The sequence below is a fragment of the Octopus sinensis genome, linkage group LG17, assembly GCF_006345805.1.
Source record: "Octopus sinensis linkage group LG17, ASM634580v1, whole genome shotgun sequence".
Classification (NCBI taxonomy): domain Eukaryota; kingdom Metazoa; phylum Mollusca; class Cephalopoda; order Octopoda; family Octopodidae; genus Octopus; species Octopus sinensis.
The window spans coordinates 53,268,426-53,285,925 of NC_043013.1; the positions used below are offsets into that span (position 1 = coordinate 53,268,426).

Below are 17,500 nucleotides of genomic sequence, written 5' to 3' on the forward strand. Positions count from 1 at the left end.
TTACCATTTGCGAGGAAGTTCTGAAAAAGTAGCTGCAATGTTTTTGCAAGGACTCATTTCTATGACTGAATCGATCAGGGCCAGCAGCTGAGTTTGGATCTATAATATATATTGCTAACATTACATCCGTTTCTTCGATGTTGATGTAATCAATTCTTACTGCCCCTCGTTCAGCTTCTGTAGCAGTAAAGAATTCTACAGGTTTCAGCATATAAACCTCTGCTCTACAATCCGTAATATTTCAGTTTATAGATGAAGCAAAAATCACACACTCTGGCTTATGTCAAGCACAAGATAACTAAATATAAGTTTAGGGAAAACTAAAAATATATGTTCTATAATTTATCGGATTTAAGTATTACAACGAGCAAAAATACAAATAGCTTTCCTTAGGCGAATATACGAGGGACGTTCAATAAGTAATGCCTCTGACCCACTTGCAGTTGTTTGATCTAGCTGAAATTTTGCATGTGGAATTACTTATATCTCTATAGATTAGGTGGAAAATGAGCTAATTGTGGTTTCTGATTTACTGGTGTTTGAACTGAGTCAAGTGTGAAATGGAGCCTGTTGAGTGTCGAGCAGTGATCCGGTTTTTGTATTTGAAAGGACGCACACCACAGGGGACTTTTGATGAAATGAAAGTAACTTATAGAGATGATGCCCCATCATATGGCCTTGTAAAACGCTGGGATCGTGAATTCAAACAAGGTCGGAACTCTGTGGAAACAGCTCCCAGATCTGGTCACCCCCTTTCTGCCATTGATGAGGCATCTGTCCGTCAAGTTGAGGCTGCCATTTTGGAAGATCGATGCATAATTATTCGCCAAATAGCCCATGAGGTCAAGATTAGTACCGGGTCTGTGGAAACTATCATTCATGTCCATTTGCATATGCAAAAGGTGTCTGCCAGATGGATTCCCACGTTGCTCACACCTTTCCAGAAGCAAGAACGCGTCAAGTGCTCGAGGATGAATTTGGAGATATGCCAAGAAGATGAGTCAAAAGTTTTCAAAAGACTGATTACACAGGATGAAACCTGGGTCCATCACTATGATTCAGAGACCAAAGCCCAGTCAATGCAGTGGAAGCACCGTGACTCACCTCCTCCAAAGAAGGCAAGGGTGCAGCCCGCCGCTGGCAAGGTCATGCTCACAGTCTTCTGGGACCAGGACGGAATAGTGATGACAGATTTCCTGGCAAAGGGTACCTCAATTACAGGAGCCTATTATGCTTCACTTTTGAGGAAATTAAGAGAAGCTATCAAAATCAAGAGGTGGGGTAAGATCAGCAAAGGCATCCTCTTCCTGCAGGACAACGCTCCAGTCCACAACTCGCGTGTCGCCAGATCAGAAGCACAGGCGTACGGCTATGAACTCCTCCCCATCCCCCCATCTCTCCTGACCTTGCACCCTCTGATTTTCACCTTCCCAGCCATGAAGTTGTTTTTGAAAGGAAAGCATTTCACAGATGATGCAGCCTTGATTTCTAAAGTCACGTCGTGGTTGGAGGACCAAGCTGGGGTCTTCTACAAAAACGGTCTCCAGCGCTGCATCAAACGATGGGAGAAATACGTAACTATGGGTGGTTCTTATGTAGAAAAAGACTAATAACTGTGCCAAGTTTCGTTGCTCTACTGCTATGGGAAGTGGGTCAGGGGCATTACTTATTGAACGGCCCTCGTAATGTGACGTTGTCAATATCAATTCAAGTTTATTACCCATTCTGAAAATTTTAGTTTGCTGGTTCCATGCTAAAAATTTCCTTGTAGACAACGTTTCGGGTTTTAACAGTAGCGGCGAAAATGAAAGATTGTTTTTGTTCCCCATTCTGGAACACCAACATATAACTGACTGCGTGACAAACAGACCTCCTATAATTGCAAACGAGTAACTTTCAAAGTGTGATCTTGGGACTTATTAATGGACATCGCAAAATACAGACGTAATGGAAATTGAAGTCGTTCGAATTCGAACGGTATTAGAGGTAAGCGAGGAATAAAAATATCTCCGCTTTTTCCACAGACAGAAATTCTCATGGACTCTATGATATTTCTCGTTAATTTCTTCACGAGTCTTGTGACGTTGCACGGCTTTGGTTGAGAAACGTTGGGCAGAAGCATGATCGGAGCACCTGTTTTCAATGGAAGGCAATGAGGAGGAGCTCCTGGTGGCTCCAGGGAGTTTAAGAACTGAACCGATGACAATTTCCGAGTCATCAGCAACAGAGTTTATAGATTTCTAAGGATGTTCATTGAATTATTCACAGTAATGTTCTTTGGCGCCATGATTGCTCTTTCGCACAACCACTGTCAACTGCATACTATATTCGCCAAAAAAACAGCCATTTCTATTTTTGTTTGATGTAATACTTAATTTCATTAAATTATAGTACGTTTTTAGCTTTCCCCGAAGTTTTATTTAGCTATCTCACTTAGAACAGTCGTTTTTTTTTTTGTGTGTGTGTGGTTGGAGGGGTAGAATGCGTTATGTGCAACGTTTTTGAAGAGGGTAGGAAGCTTCCTTAGCGGAATTAGCTTTTCGCTTTCATGTAGATGCTAGAACCTTTCTAGCTATAAATGGACAGAGGGACCCCTCATACACACACACATGCCCACATACAAATATACATATATATGTGTACCGTTGGCGATTTTTTTTCCTCTGTCTTCTCTTCTCTGGATCTTTCCTTCTCCTATGTTTCGACGAAGAGCTCCTTCGTTCCTTCTTTCCTGAGCATCCAATAATACTATATTTGTTCCACGTCCTCGCGTTGTTGTGATTTTTTTAGTGTTTTCTTGTTTGGATTAACTTTATATGTATATATATATATATATATATATATATATACACACACATATATATGTATGTATATATATATATATATAATATATATATATATATATACACACACATATATATGTATGTATATATATATTATATATATATATATATAAAGGGACCACACGAGCGATATGATGCTAGGTATCTGGCAGATTTAGAATTAACAAAATACAATGAGTATTTGCATGTGCGCGTGTCTTAATATTATAACTAGCCATGTATGTTTGTCTTAATATTTATAACTAGATACAAATTTCATCTGCCATACATAACACATGACTTGAAGATACCGATTATATTGAAAATATCGAAGCCCTTCCACATTTATGAAGCTGTTCAAATAGAAATTATATCTTATAAAGCTATACTGTTATGTTCACGGAACGAGCGAAAAGAAGGCATCAGTTTTAGGAGCATCTGCCTGTTTACTTAGCCTGCAAGATATACAAGTCCCCTTTCAATGAAACACTTCCCCCCATAAATAATGTAGGACGTGTGTCCCTAAGATACTCTAGATCGGACAGAATGTTTGCAACTGGTACGCTTTTAATCATAGATCTTCTCTACCATGCCTGACCTGGGGTTCAACAACAACTGGCAATAGAAAGGGATCTGATTCAAGTGGTATTTTAGTATAAACTTTGCACCTAACTTTCATACAAAAGTTTTATCTCACTCACTCTCTCTGTCTGTCTGTCTGTCTCTCTCTCTCTTTCTATCTTCCTCCCTCTCTCTCTCTCTTCAGCAATCATTTTTGCGAATGCCTGAAATATTAGAAGCTCGTCAGGTATAATTATGTGGAAATTAGCTAGAATTGTAATACTAATTTGTGAAACAGGATATGTAATGAAAACAAGAAAGGTTGTATATCTCGGGATGAGATAAGATAAAATCGCCATCTCAGCTTCTCTGTAACAACATGACAAACCTGCCTACTTGATGGGTAAATAGCTTGAAAGTAATACTAGAGCGGACGTTAGTTATAAAAATACCTGATGGAAAGAATATTAATTGGATTTATTTAGAACACGTCAAAGAAACTGTAGACTCTGCAGATATACTTCACACTAAACAAGCCATAACTGTCAAACATATAACCAAATATAAATCTGGCATGGGAAGAAAGGAGATGGCAGATAAAATGTTTAACGTGCTTTTATTTTATTTATTTATTTATTGTTTTATTTCCATATACACACGCACACACTGCTTCACACACACACACACACACGCACAAACACAGTGTAATGGAAACTTCCGTTTGTTTACGTAAACTCTTGGATCGAAACAATTTTTTTCTTTTGCCTTGCGAAAAACGCTACATTCACACCCAGTGCCCCGAAGTATTTCATGAAACATGGCATCTTAAACAGATTTTTGAAACAGCTGTCCTTCGAAGTTCCAAGCCTCATAGTTTCTTCCCTTCATATTTTAGTATTCCTTTGTTTCATATGACGGAAATTATTTTGTATCAAAATGTTTTCTTTTTTTTTCGGTATTTCTCCTGTTCCCAATTCCATACCCTCTTCTTTTCCTCTTATGTATGGCACTTCACCGTGTGTTGTAGTTGATTTTTAAAACTTGTTAAATGGTCATCCCATTTCTAGCACTACTTTATCTCATGTGTGTTTCCTTATTCATTAATATAGATTTGAGGATGGTTTCGCTAAAATTTCAGACACATAGAGTCCGCGAAGTGGTTTCATTTGTATCACCCGTTCGGTACGTTTCTTGAAGCGTTCGGAATGACCAACGTAGGAATCTCTGTTCTAGAAACAGTAACCAAAATTCCTCCATGATAACATAACACGGTCTTAGAAATGAAATGAAATTCTACGCAGTGTAATCCTAAATACGTTATACCTTAAGTAAATGACGGGTGGGACACGGTTGCAAAGCTCTTAATCGTCTTTTTCAGAGTAGGTATTAAACGCAGCAACACCAACAAAAATAATAATAACATCAGAATCTTCAAGATTCTAAGAAAACTTGCAACGGCGCAAGTGTGGCTGTGTGGTTTGCTCCTCAACAACATGGTTCTGGGTTCATTTTCTCTCCATGCCAACCCACACAAATGTCTTGTAGCATGACTGTGGGCCGCTCGAAGCCTTGTAAGTTTGACGTATATATATGTGTGTGTGTGTGTGTGTGCGCGCGCGCACGAGTGTGTGTGTGTATGTGTGTGTGTGTGTGTGTGTGTGTGTGTGTGTGTGTGTGTGTGTGAGTGTGTGTGCACGTGTGAGCGTGTGTCTTTGTGTCTGGGTTTGTCCCACATAACTTCTTCACAACCGGTCCCGGCGTATTTACGAAAAAAGTACAGGGATCGATTCATTCAACAAAAGATTCCAGTGACTGAATTAAGTAAAAGATAAAAGATAAATCGAACAACAACAAAATCAAGAACAACATCAACATCAAAATAAACATCATGACAACAACAACAATGACAACAACACTGATACGATTGTGTATCGAAATCTAAGAAAGTGATGACGAGATATATGTTGAAACGTTAAATTCCATCAAAACTAAACTGGTTAACTTTAACTGGAGAAAAAAAATCAATAGTTGCAAATGATGACAATATGTGAGCAACACTGACTTATAAACTGAATAGTGAGACCATCACGTGTCATGACACGTGATATCATGGGGAACTGAAAGATATGACAGTCACCGACGGGCTTGCGAATTTGGTAATAATATTTTTTCTGCTGCTGCTACAAATACTACTACCACCACCGCCATCAATAGCAACAACAACAATAATAGTAATTTCTTTTATTAGACATAGGGGCATGTAAGAGGGTGACATCACAAGGATAGTCTACAATTTGTGGTGAGCGGTTAGATAAAATATGAGGAGGAGGAAATGGAACTACGGTGAAATGAGAAAACTCTATACATGGTACACAAAGTATGGTGAGCATGAATGATGTAGGTTTTATGATAAAATGAAAAAATCCGACTAGGGCCAACCAAGGAACCCCACAAACCCAGGGTTACCCGAAGCACTAAAGGCATGAGCTTTCGCATATAAGTGGTAGCAAGATTCGAGAAAATGTCAAAAGTGATTGTTGGAGAATTTCTACGACTTCACAGTCCCCGATTTCTAACCTAACTAATTCCCTTGATTGTAATTAAATAGACTATTTTGTGTGAGCGCTTGTAAAGCACAGGCCGAACTAGTGTTCAAGAACAAAGTGTTGCCAGGAGATCTTCGCAGGTACAGAGTAGGGGACGCAAACACCAGGTCCCGTAGCCATTGTTGAATTCGGCGTGGCTGAGTAAAATATTTTCTCCTGGCCATTACCTCGTTGATATCTTTTTGATTTTTAAAAACATATTTTTTTATTTTCCGATGGGTTATTGTGTTTCATTTTCCGTTTATGCAACTTTTCAATTTTTGCCCAAACAATTTCTAAGTGTTCTCGTATAACTGGAACTTCTTCGGAAATTCTGCAGCACCACAGATGCAGATTTTTGTCCATTAACCAACTATTTGACTTTTGAAGAACCATGAATCTGTGACACCGGACAAAATACTTCGTGGCATTTCTTCCGGCTTTATAATCTAAACTCACATTCCGCCGTCGTCGATTTACTTTTCATCCTTTCGGGGTCGACGAAATAAGTTCCAGTTGAGCAATGGGGTTTGATATAACCACTTAGCTCTCTCACCCCTCGTGCCTCTGGTAGAACGCTAACTTAAGTTTTGTTTCTCTGGGTCCTATTTGTCATCCAACTGATGGTAAGCAAATAAAAGATGCATGACCAGAAAGGGAGTGTCCCACTAATACTACCAACACAACCACGAATGTTAGCCTAATCTCACTAAAAGCCACACCACTCCACCTCTCAGTGGTGGGATACATTCGATAGTGTCGTAGAAAGTCTAACTAAAAATATAATACTAGAATGCAAAGATTAGCACGGTTGTAAATCATTTCGATTAGTGCCAACCTGGAGTTAAATTAAACAATGGTAATTACACGCCTGATTGTTTCGTAGCAGCAATGTTCGTACTTATTTAAGCCATTTGTAGGATATCTCGGTTTAACACAGGAAATATTAAGAAGTTGGCTAGAGTTAAAGATAACTAAATGGCTGTATCGGTGGCAGGTCGGATAGAATTCCTGGTAGTATTTGTTTAAGCCCTTGCTCCCTATGTTCAAATCCCGCTAGAGCCCGATTTTCCTTTCATCTATGCGAATTCAATAAAGAAATTAACTACCAAGTATTTCTCCACTTCTGTCTCCCTATTTCACTCTTCCTATCCCTTCTCTCTCTCTCTCTTTGTCTATCTGTCTATCTATTTATTTCTGGATGTTATACGTTCAGGGGGCCAGGAAGAACGTTCATATTCTGGTCTCGGTCGTATCCTCACCCCCACTCCGCGTGTGTTTTAATGTAAGACGACTCGAAACAAATATATGCTGAGCTAATATCAAAATTACTTACTAATATCATTTTATGTTTTCTACAAGTACGGGCGATAAATATGAATGTTTCCTACTTAATATGATCTCATCAGCAAAGTTTCACTTTCATTGTATTTGACAAAGTAATAATAATAAAATTGTAAAGAAGTTTGTTAAATATACAAGGCGTTTGTGTTTTCGTAACATCTGCCGTTTTCCTCAGAATAATATTGGTAAAATAGAAGTAAAACGATGTCTCTTAGGAATCAAAGTAGATCGCATTTTCAGTAAAACAGAAATTTAACAGTCAGATGTGCAGTACTTGTGACACTTAACATGGATTCTTAATGATATTCTGCCATTATGTGACGAGGCATAACACATAACAGCATCACTTCGTTTCATAAACTATATGTCTTTGTAAACGATATAAGCCGATTACGAAGTACGTACTGAAAGAAGAGAGAATAAATTGCTATCATTCTTTGCAAATGCTCCATTTTCTTTTAGCAACAAACAAATATAACTCACCATTTGTGTATCTTGTTAATTCTAGACTGTAAATGTTATTGTTCCGTCCATCTTTCCCTACCGTCTCTGAAGTAGTTGCCTGCGTATTTTTTTCTTTCTTTAAAATTGTATTTCTTTCAAGTCAAATGCAATTATCCCGGCAATGGACAACAATTTTAAATTGACATTGAAGCGATTAGAGTAAAATGTTTCAACCAAAACTGCTGCGCTGCTCTCTCGCTCCAATTTCCATGTAAAATCTTCTCCTTTCGTTAGTTGTTTGATCAAAGTAAAGAACAGCACAGTTTTTACCTGGTGTTTGTTTATAGACGTCAATATTAATTTTCTCTTTCGTAAAGCGATAACTTCATTATGACAGTTTCCCAAATAACCACAGACTGATACTGTGAAATTATTATATACCAAATTATGAATACATATTCATTTCTCTCACATTCTCTTTCCCTACCCGCTCTCACTCTTTCTCTCTCTGTCTGTCTGTCTGTCTGTCTGTCTGTCTCTCTCTCTCTCTCTCTCTCTCTGCACAGACATACACACATGCGTGCACAAAACACATATGCGCATATGTTTGTATAAAACTCTAAACATGAATGGCTTCTAAACTTTATTCTGCCAGCACTACAAAATCTACAAGGTTGTTTTATTTTACTGTGAGTTCTTTATGTTTGTGCGCGGCCGTTTTCTGGCGTCTTACATTTTGCTGTGCCTCGATTCATAAGGAACCCTTACAACTAACACACACACACACACATATATATATATGTATACAGATAGATAGATAGACAGATAGATTCATGTGTGTGTATACGTGTGTATTCATATATTTACGTATAGGGTATATTTACATATATGTAAGTATGCAAATTAAAAAGTATGCATGCATACATATGTGCGTACACATATTTCAATATGTGTGTAGTGCATGTTTGTGTGTATGTATGCATGCCTGCATATAAGCATATACAATTCTTTTTTTAGATATGTATATACATACATGCATTCATACATACATACATGCATTCATACATACGTACATACATACATACATACATACATACATACATACATACATACATACATACATACATACATACATACATACATACATACATATATACATGCATACATACATACATATTGTTTTAGCGACATCATTTCGTTTTTGTAAGTTAGACTTTAATGGAATTTCTAAACAGCTTCTCATTCTATGCGCAAAACCTTCGGCAGAGACGTGACATAATCGATATTTATGAACACCTCTTTGTGTGTATTAGGGAGTCAGTAATCATTAGCTAAATTTGTGTAGTTATCTCTTTATCTCTCGACTTACAAAACTCTAACTCTTACCATGATGTGCTGCAATGTCCACGAGTCCATGTCGATGTTAGCAACATCGTCAATATTACCGGCGAACACAGTCATGTATAACCATCTACATTATTGGTAGGCAGATTAAGTCTCTTCTGGTTGATGTTTGTCTCTAATCCAGCAATCCTGTATCTGGATGGAAGGTCATCGAAATCATGGAAATCTATCCAGTTATTATTGGGTATGAAGGAAGCTCCATGTCTCTGCAGTGAGTTAAACAAGTCCTTCTCTACCACACCAAACCCCATGAAACCTTAATTTCAAAGTAATCGCTACTGCTGCAGATGGTGGCCTTCACTTGCAGCCCCAAACCACGATTACCTTGCCGTGTATACACAACTATTACCTGTTTACTTTTTCCTTGGAGGGATCAAAACCTGTCCCTCTTTTTATGTCTGGTAGTTATTCGATTAGTCTACCCCTTGCCGATCCCATAAGTTTTGGGAAGCTAATCAAACGAATACTCGTCGTCAAAAAAATCACAATGACGCACGTGTATGAACAGGAATAAGGTGGGGGGCTTCTTTCAGTTTCTGTCTACGAAATGAACTAACAAAGCATTGGTGGTTTTCGAGGAGCAAAGTAGAAGACATTTGCTGAAGGTGCCGCATGACAGAAGGGAACCTGAACCTACGTAGTGTTAATGAAATCTTATTAAACATACACACCTGCCTGCTTTTATTTAGGTGTCGTTTCGTTTTTGGTATTGAGATGTAGATTAGGTTGCTACTCCTAGCGGGCCGTACAACCATGTAGGGGGCCCCGCATTTCTTAATTTATTCAATGATATTATTTGAGCAAATTTACAAATGACGAAATCTTCTTTTGTTTCCAGTGAACTCATCACATCAATGGAGAATCGAAATACAGAGACCTGACCTCCATACAATAAAAAACTAAATAACATAAAGTATCAAAGGCAAATAGTTGATTGAGAATTAAACTCCAAAATATTTCAATGTACTTCTGATATTTCTGAAGACAATCGACTTTACATGACATCTAGGGTTTCCTCTATAAGTTAAGAGAGAAACAGAAATAATAATTAAATAATTCTATTATAGATTGTGTTTATATCAGTTTGAGAAGCAAGTAAGATGTTAAGACGAACGTAAATGGTTATGGAATGAAATAATCAGCTAAAATGCTGAAATGATTTGCCATCAAATTTCGCTGGAGGCAATATTTACAAAAACAAATTAGAAAATAAATATATATGACAATTAAAAATATGCTGAATCACACGAAATGATTAAATACTGTAGCAATTAAGGAGAAAAACACAATTATATTCCTAAGCGGAATTTTTCAAGTTTGGAACTAAACAGAAATAAACAAAGGAAAGAAAAACGATAAACATAGAGGAAATGACGAAATATTTTGGTGACGTTGGTAACGAAACTGTTCTTTCTCTCTCTCTCACTCTCACCCTCTCTATATATATATATCTCAAACACACACACAAAACATGCGAGCGCACAAACATGGGTGTCTATAGGCATTTACGGACACATATAACTGTATATTATTATTAACACTCGTGTATAAACACACGCATTCAGGTATATATGTACCTGTACGTACATATATCAATGAACATATTATGCATATATATATATATATATATATATATATATATATATATATATATATATATATATATATATATATATATATATATATATATATAGTCACACAGACACACATGTGTGCGTGCTCATATAGACAAACGCTCAAGTACGCGTACCTTTGCACAGGTACACACACCTGAAGAATGTGGATATGAGATTTCGAAATAAAAACTGAAGGAGTATTTAACTCATTTCAACATTTTAAAACAGTTTTCTTACAAAGAAATACAGAGAAACTGAGAATGCGGGAAACTACTGAGGCTGTAGTTCGTTGGAGTAGCAAATGAGCCAACTGCATTTGCATTATCTTTACCCAGACAAACGGATAGTTAGATCGATAGATAGATAGATAGATAGATAGATAGATAGATAGATAGATAGATAGATAGATAGATAGATAGATAGATGGATGGATGGATGGATGGATAGATAAATAGATAGATAGATAGATAAATAGATAGATAAATAGATAGATAGATAGATAGATAGATAGATAGATAGATAGATAGATAGATCAGTTTCTTTATTGGCCACACAGGGCTGCACACAGATGGGACAAGTTACAAGGTAGAGCTTTTCTTTTGGGGGATGAAAAAAAACAAAAAACAAAAGAAACAAAAAAAAGGGGTGGCGTAGGTTTTCGATCAAGAGGGATCGTAAAAGGGAAGAAAAGAACAAAAAAAAATAAAGAATTTAAAAAAAGAAGAAAAGGAAAAGGAACAAAAGAAAAGAGAAATGAAAAAAGAAGAAAAAAGGGGAAGAGGAAAAAAAAACGATCAATAGGGATCGTGTATCACAGTGTTATGATATATGGTGTAAAGGGTAAAACAAGTAAGGTTTATCCGTGGGAAGAAAAGCCTACGAAAAAGACCACGGTAACCTTGGTCAATATTGTTATATGTTACCACATTTGTTTGCAAGTGGGTAACCCTCTATTTTCAATTTCTGGGTTCATAGGATTATGCTCAAGGTGGCTTCGTCATTCATACGTGCCATTCTTGCTACATTCACCCATCTTTTTTAAAACATTCGCTAGACAAAACTTGCTTCTCTACTCTCACTTTCCTTTTCAAGTGGTACTTGAAGAAGTTGATGAGAGATTGACCAGAGAGGAAAGAGTTTGTCTCCAATCCTTTCAGACGCGTCCACCAGATACATTCTTTCACCATAGACACAAGGATGATGAAAATAGCTCTTCCTTCCCGTTTGAAGGAAGGGGGCGTGACAATATTGACGATAGACTCAGCTGATAAACCGACTCGTCCCACACGTGACAGCAGTTGTTCGACATAAGCCCACAGGTCGGAAATTGTTGGACACTGCACGAGTGCGTGCAGAACGGTTTCGTCGCTCTGACCGCATCTCGGGCAGGTCGGCTCCGTGTTTCTCGAGCCGTGTCTGTAGAGCTTATCCCGAACGGGTAGCGCTTCTTGGTAGCACTGCCAGGCCAGGGATCTCTGGAAGTTGTCCATGGGCCCTGGCCCGAAAGTCTTCCCGAACAGGCGGGTCAGGTACTCCTCGTCGACGTCCAGCTTCGCCCCGAGCTCGTCGTCGTACCTCCCATCCACTAATCCCCTATAGAATGCTTTGGTTGTGATGAAGTCACTCAAGGTCGACCCAGGACGGCAGAGTTGCTTGAGAGCAACGCGACACTCGCGGTGCAATTCGCCCTTCCTCGGCCTCTTTTTGATCCACGACTGCAGTTCGGTCATGGAGACGAGCTGCGGGAAAGCGTGCCTCACAAACGGCGACCACACCTGTTCACCGTCGTTTACGAAGAGCCTGAGATGTCGCAGTCTCAGCGCGTGTCTGCGCATCATCAACCACGGCATGCTCAGTCCTCCTTTTAACGGGTGTTGACAGCAAATGGATAGCCTGACCATCGGGACGCATCCTTTCCACAAGAAGCGAAAGAGAATGCGTTGTTTGGTGATGGTAGGGTCGAGACAAGGCACGACGGTCAGGCGGTAGTAGATGACGGACGCGATGTACGTGTTCGCCACCTCCGCCGACCTTTTAGGGACAGTTTCCTCTCGGCCCATTGCCGGGCGAGAGTGACCACCCTACTCGTTATCTCGTTCCAGTTCTTCTCCACTTGGAGGTCCGGACCAAACCAGACCCCGAGCAACTGAAGCGGGCCGTCGGTCCAGCGTCCCACGACGGGGGCGCTAGTGGACGGCATGGGCTTGCTTCTCCAGGTGCCTAGTCGCAAGCCCACTGACTTTTCCCGGTTGATTTTCGCTCCTGTCACCGCTTCGTAGTTTTTCAGTGTCTCGCCGACCTGCTCGATGTGCTCGTGGCTAGACACTATGACGGTGACGTCGTCCGCGTATGCAGACACGCTCGTCCCGCATCCCAGTTCTCGCGGGATGCCCTTCAAAGTTGCCAGCTTCCGCAATAATGGCTCGAGAGTCAATACGTATAGAAGCGACGAGAGGGGGAATCCCTGACGGACCGAACGTGCGATGTCGAAGGGTCTCGATAGATGTCCATTTACACGAATTACCGAACGGATGCCTCTGTACAAAGCGGCTATCCAGCCGCGGAAGACTGGACCGAAGCCAGCCGCTCTGAGGACTGCCTCCAAGTATCGATGGTCTACCCTATCGAAAGCTTTCGATTGATCCAAATTGATCAGCGCCCCACCCATGCCAGGTTCGTTAACTACCCTGTCTATGATGTAGCGCATCAGGTGGAGGTTGTCATGGATGGTCCGGCCCGGAACGGCGCATTTTTGCGCCTTGTCGACCAGTTTCTCGATGGCAAGCCCCAACCTCTTGGCTAGCACCTTGGCCAAAATTTTCGAGTCTGCATTAAGCAGAGTGATGGGCCTAAAGTTATCTATTACATTTCCCTTGTTTAGATCTTTCTTCAGCAGTGTTACGGCTCCTCGGCTCACAAAACCAGGAATGCTCCCGTTTTGCTGCCAGTTGCAGTACACCGCCGCCAAGAGATCTCCAAACAAGTCTGGCATACAATTGTAAAGCTCGTAGGGTAGACCATCCAAACCCGGTGATTTGTCCCTCGAGCATTCTGCCACCGCGTCCTGCACTTCCGCCGCCTTGATGGCACCTTCGCAGCACCCTGCCTCTCTTGTCGAGAGTCGTGGTAGGCTATGTAGGTAGGCACTGAAGTCCACCCTACGTTCTTGCCCTCCACTCGTCCCGAACAGTCGGGCAAAATGCTGTTGAAAGGCCTCACACATTTTACTTGGTTCGAGCAATTCGCGCCCCTGTTCATCTACCAGGGACCGAATGGTGGCTTTGTTGCCCTGTTGCGCCTCTGCCACCCGGGCCTCTCTCGCGGCTCCAACACCTTCGTTCCTTAGAGCTAGATAGATAGATAGATAGATAGATAGATAGATAGATAGATAGATAGATAGATAGATAGATAGATAGATAAATGTATAGATGTATAGATCGATAGACAGATAGAGATATGGATGGATGGGTGGATGGATAGATAGATAGATAGATAGATAGATAGATAGATAGACAAGAGAGATAGATAGATAGATAGATAGATAGATAGATAGATAGATAGATAGATAGATAGATAGATAGATAGGCAGGCAGGGAGGCAGTCAGACACGTAAATATATAGACAGATAGATATAAAGTTAATTCCTTCAAAGTGAGGTTGTCACTATCTCTTTTATCTTCTTCAGCCTAGGAGAAAACGAAATGCCACAGCAAGCAGGGTCGGGACTTTAGGGAGTGTGAGGTAGAGTTTTATTGCCGATCTGTGTCAAGAAGTTCGTTACCAGGATGGAATTGTGGACTGTCACTTTATTCTCGTGCAGGTACTCCGGCCTTTTTGCGACGAGACCTCTTCCTGAACATCCTCAAGACCTCTACATAGTACACTTTGTTAATCACTTGGCAAGAGGGAATCGGATGGGAGCTCACGGTGCCTTTGTTGTCGAAGAAAAGGAGATTATCATGAGTTTCTCGGTCGAGTGACTTTGCCTGTCCCCTTCTGCAGCGACACATATGTTTGTCATGCAATTTAACCCATAGGGAGTCTGCTGCATTTCATAAATTTATTCGAGCGCTTTTCCCTCAGTTTTCCCAATTAACTTATTGGATAGAGAGCCTCCAAGTTGTCTTCATGTTCCGGCTGCAAATAAGTCAGCTGTGACGAGCAGGATCTTGCAGGGTGCGCTCAAAGTGCGGGTACAACTGCCTCCTTCAATCTATAATAACAAAAGGTGACAGGTCAGCTTATTAGATGCATAGTAATGGTACATCTAAAATTACAATAATCCAGAGTAGTTAAAACTACCTCACCTAAAAGTGAACAAAACATTTGGAATGCACTTCATGTATGCACACACACACACACACACACACACACACATTTACATGTGTGTGTGTGCGTACGCGTGTGTGTGTATGTCGTGTCGTACATGGTATAACCCTAAGCATTCCAACGCCATAGGTTCCATTATGGTTAGTTGCATAAAACCTAGCAGACAACTCGAATATTTAAGATTCTCGTTCTCTATCGAAATCACACTACGCAGTATTTACGAGGAAAAAAACCCAGATGTGTTCCGACGCTTTAACAATACATTTTTGTCTTTCCTCTGTGTGTGTGTGTGTCTGTCTGTCTGTCTGTTTGTGTCTGTGGTGTGTGTACACACAGAGAGAAAGAGAGAGAGAAATGTATATCATCTATCTATTTATTTATCTCCCTTTCTCTCTCTCTCTCTCTCTGTATATTTATATATCTAGAGGTGTGTATATATAGGCGTGGGCATGTGTGTGTGTACGCGCTCCTGTGTGTGCGTATATATATATATATATATATATATATATATATATATATATATATATATATATATATATATATATATATATAGGGGTTAGACAAAATAATGGGAAAAGCTTGCACCAAAGCATCATAATTTTGAAATATCTATAAAAACGTCAAAAGCTTGTTTATCTCTAAGTTTTTTTATTTATTTTTAGTGTTGCTTCATATGTTTTGTTAAAATGGCTGTTTCTTTTCAGATATCAGAAAAAGGTAATTAGAATTCATTCAAATGGCATATCTACAGGACTTTCAAAGAGGTCAAATCATTCGTTCTCGCATTGCAGGCGCTAGCGTAACGAAAACAGTTGAAATGCTTGGTGTACCAAGAAGTACTGTCTCGAAAGTAATGACAGCCTTTGAGAAAGGGGGAAAAACCTCGTTGAAACAAAACTCCTGAAGAAAACCAAAACTTTCATATAGGGACCGTCGGACTCTTACGTGAATTGTTAGAAAGGATCACAAAAGTACAGCTCCCAAAATTTCTGCAAAGCTTAATGACCACCTCGAAAACCCAGTTTCCACAAAAACTGTTCGCCGGGAGCTGCACAAAGCCAGATTTCACGGGAGGGCTGCAATCAGAAAACTACTACTTTCAAAAACAAACTTTGCAAAGCGTTTAAAGTGGAGTAAAAACCTACAGAATTGGTCCCTAGAGCAGTGGAAGAATGTTATTTTCTCGGACGATACATCCTTTGCCTTATTTCCGAGCACCGCCGGGCCGGGTATACGTGTGGAGATAGCCAAAACAAGCATTTGACCCAGACAGCTTTCTTCAAACTGTTAAACATGAAGGAGGATCTGTGATGATCTGGTATACTATATCTTGGAAATTCGCCGGCCCAGAGGATATCCTACGCTCAATACTCTGTTATCAACCTTGAGAGAAACTCTCATATAGGCGTTTGGTGCATAAAAGCAAAAACATTGATTGTAGCAAATGATAGTCACCTGTCATGTTCACGTAATTTCATTCTGCTGGAAATCGTCAGCGGGAGGCTTCTGCATTCCACCGGTAACAGATGATTCTCGTTCGCTATGAACTATGGTTGTACTTTTATGCACCAAAGTCGGATACAAAGATTATTGTTTGGTACTAATACTAATTCCGGCGCTAATAATTAATTTCTAAAAACCTGTTTGCTATTTGCGTCATCAGTGTCTGAAAAATGCTAATATTCTATATCGTAGCAGCGATTTTCGCCTACCATGATCTGTGTGTGCATTGATGCTCTTAACGCTTCTGTGAGATCCTCTCAAAGCTAATAACTCAATGTTGTGTGTTCTAAGAAGACATCTACGTTAAGCTGAATATAAAGTCAGCTTTTGATACATATGCATCGTCCATCGCTAGTTGTTACTCTACAAACATATGTACTTGCGCGTTTGTGTGTCTGTATCTATATACGTAAATATGTATATAGAAACATATGTATGGCGATGTAGCTAAATATGTATTTATGCATATTCGTTTATTTCTATTTAAACGACAACAAGGAATGGCTAGACTAAACCGGTCCGTTTAATTCGTATAACGGCGTGTGGGAGTAGATTCATTGATTGTAGGACTGCGAATCGTTTGTGAATATTCTGAGTTATTCGCTTTTACATTAATGACTACGCAATTATATTTAAAGTACAACTTGCATTTCGAATCCTCTAAAATTGTGGCATTAGGTACGTTTAATAACGCAATTATTTCATGTTGTCGGCCTGCAGATTATCATAAAATTTAGAGTTACCGGTTTAGCTCGATTACGATAGAATTACACACTAAATCACACACACTCATATATAATATATATATATATAACACATACTTATATGTATATATATATATATATATATATATATATATATATATATATATACTTATATGTGTATATATATA

The 17,500-nt window shown here is 39.5% G+C and overlaps 1 protein-coding gene and 1 long non-coding RNA gene across 3 annotated transcripts in view; one reads left to right on the forward strand and one right to left on the reverse strand.

The window, feature by feature from the left end:
- Nucleotides 1-17,500, forward strand: part of LOC115220758 (QRFP-like peptide receptor) — a 222,347-nt gene that overhangs the window by 186,063 nt on the left and 18,784 nt on the right. The window lies entirely within an intron of this gene.
- The window catches only part of LOC118766804, a 17,949-nt gene continuing 9,539 nt past the window's right edge, over nt 9,091-17,500 (reverse strand). Inside the window, exon 3 of the long non-coding RNA XR_005002719.1 lies at nt 9,091-9,105. This is a non-coding gene — a long non-coding RNA (uncharacterized LOC118766804). The remainder of the gene's footprint in view (nt 9,106-17,500) is intronic.